This window comes from Dermacentor andersoni, chromosome 9, assembly GCF_023375885.2.
Source record: "Dermacentor andersoni chromosome 9, qqDerAnde1_hic_scaffold, whole genome shotgun sequence".
Taxonomy (NCBI): domain Eukaryota; kingdom Metazoa; phylum Arthropoda; class Arachnida; order Ixodida; family Ixodidae; genus Dermacentor; species Dermacentor andersoni.
The window spans coordinates 94,744,712-94,749,160 of NC_092822.1; the positions used below are offsets into that span (position 1 = coordinate 94,744,712).

General features: G+C 48.6%; 1 pseudogene; it reads left to right on the plus strand.

Moving 5' to 3' along the window:
• The first annotated feature begins 2,556 nt into the window (after positions 1-2,556).
• Positions 2,557-2,850, plus strand: LOC126528646 (U2 spliceosomal RNA; annotated as a pseudogene).
• The last annotated feature ends 1,599 nt before the right edge of the window (positions 2,851-4,449 follow it).

Below are 4,449 nucleotides of genomic sequence, written 5' to 3' on the forward strand. Positions count from 1 at the left end.
AAAAGCACGATTCCACTAGATTCATGATCAGCAGTCCAACCTCGACTGCAAACATTCTTTTCTCTCCTTTTTTTTCTCCTATGCCACACAAGTTGCTGATTGAAACTGAGTTACACAATTACACTGCTTGGACGCAGGGACCGCATTATCGATTCCTCTTGGACTTCATTAGGTCAGCAAATCTATTTTCATTCATTTAGTCATCCTTATTCACCCCCATCCCATACTCTTGTATGCCCTGAGGCATTTATCCTCGCATTAAAAAAAAAAGCTGAGTTACACCGTCTTTTTTTCTTTATTTGCAATGTATTTTTTAATTGCCGTGCTCAAATTAATATGAATCAATATGAATTGGCACAACGTAGCCCGAATGTTCCTGCGGACCTTTTTACAGCATTCTAGCACCACCAAACTGTACGAAAATAGGTGCAGTTTTCAACACTTCATACTTTATTTGCACTTGAACGTTAAGGTACAGGTCCTGCGAAAGGGCAATGCCCATGCAAACGAGAATGTGCCCAACGAAGCAACGATCTGCACTCAATCTATGGAACAATGTAGAAGGAAATGATAGCTTAAGGTGGATGGAAATATGCACATTTGTTCACAAGTTAACGATGTGCACTACACACTCTTAAAAACGTTTGCATCGCGGCTTATCTTGTCACGCAACGATAATCATCATCAGCGTTTCGTGCATTTCATTTCTTAAGAACTATGCACTCGCTACTTTCCTATCAAGAAGTCACCTAGATGACGTGCGCATATATCCGTGCCAGGCACGCAGCGTAGAAGAAAGTAAAGGCGCGCAAGATGATTATTGTTATGGGACAAGATAAAACCCCGAAGGGTGCAAGCTTTCACGAGAGTTCATGCACAGTGAGGGCATTGACAAAGAGATCCGTACATGTGGCATCCGAGGGAAGCGCGCAGGACCCGGGCATAGTTGAGGCGAGGGCACGTAACACCCACTTATGCGTTTCAGTTGCGAGCATGATGTTGCTTTGCGGTATGCGAAATGACCTGAGCTAGATTTACGATACGTTCACATGGTGCAGATTTCCGGCTGAGAATCACAAGCGATGCTTGGGCCCTAAAGCCATCCATAAATACTGGTAGCGCGTCGTTATTTGAAACGTTTCACTCACCACCTTTCGATTATACAATTTTCATATGCACTCACTGTGACAGAGAAAACATGATTTATTACCGCAGAACACGGCAGAGCAGCGAATGCAGCAGGGCGCAACTTCAGTGCGGCGCACGTTTCAAGTTGTGCAGACAGCGTTGTCTAGGGACGAATGTACCTAGGGGCGTTTCCTGCGTTCGTACCTAGGCAAATGGCATCCTTAAGGAGCAAAAGCGCCCAGAAGCGCAGGGCCGCCATTGTTCGCGTTCCCCCGAGCGGCGGCACCACAGCCGAGGGCCCTGCTGCCATGGAAAAATGAATTACGCGTGCGAATTGTGCGGATTTAAATGCGCCGCCGGGCGTGCTGGAGCACGCCGGTCTACTGCAGCGCCATCTGTCACTGCAGCCTGGAGTCATTGCTGGCAAGAGGAAAAATAAAGGTGCAACACAGGGCCTCCAGGATCAGCAGTTATGGTTGTCGTGTGGGTCATGCGTGCGTCCGTGTATGTGTGCGAGTGAGTGTGCGTGCGTGTGTGCGTGCGTGTGTTTGTGTTTCTTTTCTTCAGTGAAACCTGGCGATGGCCTTTATGGCTGATGCAACTTGAAGGGAATCCCGTGCAAGCCACCAGGCACAGTGCAGGTGTCCTTCCGGTCTTCTTATCGCCGTGTGTTTCGAAATACTAAAAGCATATGCGGGCTTACCGAACGGAACAAGTAGAGAAGTGTTTGTCTTCTGCAACTGAAACGATGCGTATACGATCAGGAACACTACATTATCCGTGGTTGGAAACGTGCAAGCTTAGTCGGCGTTATTGAAGTATCCTAACAGTTAGTAGTATTTATATTTTGTGAGTTATATTAACTTCAATTGATTTCAGACCGTTTTAATTTATAAATGCGGGGTTTCGCAAAGCATGTATAATTTCCCGCTCTACGCACGCCGGTCGATCGCAGCGCCGTACTGATGTCGTCATCGCATAAGCGTCCCCGGTTCTCCCATTGTTCTGTTGCACGCACGATACACTGGCCTATTCCAATACACCATACCTGCACTACAAGCCGTGGACCCATGGCGCCGTAGTTGCCGCTGGTCCACGGGAATTCGGGATTCCCGCTATAGAAACAAAGCCACGTGACAATAGTGAGACACCTAAGTTATTATTTTAGCCACAGGATGGCGCCACAAACCTAACGGGCAGTCAGGCATGGTACGTAGATTGCTGTTTCTCATTGGAAACGTTACAAGTAAAATCTATTGCTATTTAAAATAAAAGTTACATTGCGTACCTGTTATGCATACAGGGAACCGTATTTTTTTATTGTCAGATTTGGCCAGTTATTTGAGAAATGCAGTTCTCTCTCGCACTTCGCTGGCTCCATGTTGTAGGTTTGTTTCAAGCGGGTTACATCGAGACGTGATCCATGGCATAGCTGCTCGGCCTATCGGCTCAGATCACATGTAGTATCTTATCGGCTTAATATCTGATGTGAAGTGACGGTATGTGGGCCGGCGTCCATGCCTCGGCCACCTCCTGTAGCGTGAAAAAGTTTTTGTGTGTGGACAACGCCTTCCAAAGGTTGACAGTCCATCTGATACGGCCCTATTATGTGTCTTACGATATTAATCCTATTTTTGTAAGGCGGCGCTAGGATGGGGCTTGCCCCTCCAGCGCCACGGGTTGTCCTGGTATTGCACTGCAACCGGGTACAGCCCACACTATAAAATCTGAAGTCAGAACCATTACTGCTGTGCACATATTGCGTGCATGTTTCGCACCCCGTCTAGGGGGTGGCTGTACGACTATAAGGCATGCTCTCGCGTAGCTGCCGCCCCCTCACCCGTTGAGGTGGAGGAAAGACGGCGCACATCGAGCCACCATGCTTCTTGCTAACCGGCCCGTGTTTTCCCTCGCATTCGGTGTATAACGGCGGGAGGTTCGTGGATATAATCCTAGCACAGCGTCTCGTGTTTATCACTTGTGTGCCCACACTAGCGAGGGTCGACTGGTCACAACAAAAAGTCGCAGCTTTGCCTGAAAGACGAAACATTGTGATGGCAAAGTATGGTTCACCTAGGTGAAGCAAGGTTCGTAGTTTTCTCCGCCGTATAAATTGCAGTGAACATTCGCTCACTACTGTTAGAATTAAGTTTACAAGCATGCTGTCGAGAGCGTGCGGGGAAACACGAACACATCCCCGTAGGTGACCGCGGGCACTCACTGTCACAACTGCGGTGTGGTGAAGGACGCCAGCAGCAGCGGCGAGGGAATTCACCTTCGTGCTGCATGTCACTTCAGCGCAAACCAGGCACTCGAGAACACAGCCCACCCGAAGCCATCAGCGATTTCGTGTCTCCTAGCCTTTTTGCTTCCACCGCAGATTAATTTCAAGATAGGGCGCATGCGGCCGCTTTCAGCCTCGCCATGTGCTAACGCGTCCGGAGTAGGAGACGCGAATTAATCAGCCCCCTTGCGCGGTCATCGCTCTGCTCCTTAGCGCTCGCAAGAAGACGGCGTGCAACCTCTCCCCCCCCCCCCCCCTCGCACTCATGAAGACGCCGCGCATCAAGGCACCATCTTCCCCTCACCCTCGCACACTTTCCCGTGCGTCTATTGCAAGCATACGGCGGGCGGCCGCCATCTAATCGCACTTAGACTCTCTAAGGGACTTCACGGTGACGTCGACGACGACGGAAATTAATTAGCCTCGACTGTCCATATTATTGTCATACCAATGAAACACTGCATAGCACGCTCCTGCAGCAAGGCAGGCTCCGAATAGAAAACTGTACGCGGTGCATAATATGTCGATACGAATGCGCGATATGCTGCGCCGACACCGCACAAGCCAGGTGAAATACCCGCTTAATTTGCTGCTAGCTGTGACGACCCTGCTCCGCTTCGGAGGCCGTTCTCATTAACGCGGGGCACGAAATTTGAGGAGGTGCAACCTTCTTCGCAAACAAGCGCATGTAATTTAACCTTCTGCACCCATGGCACATTTCATTTATTGGCTCGGTATTCCGTCGCGCGTTGCAAGTTAGGGTGTATTGAAATTGCGCTTGTAAATTAGACACACTCCGTCATGTTGAAGTTCAACTTACATGGTGATCTGTGGACAAGGAGTTACAGAAAGTCGTACTTCTTATATCGAGAGTTTCGTTAGATTGGAGTAAGTTATATCGGGGTTTAAGATACATAATCGTGTTGGTCAAAACTAAGGCGCCAACAACTCTTAGTTACTGAAGCTGCATTGTGTTAACATTGTATTTCATATTTTCATTATTTTCGCAATTGCCATAGGGATATTTGGCGTTGCTA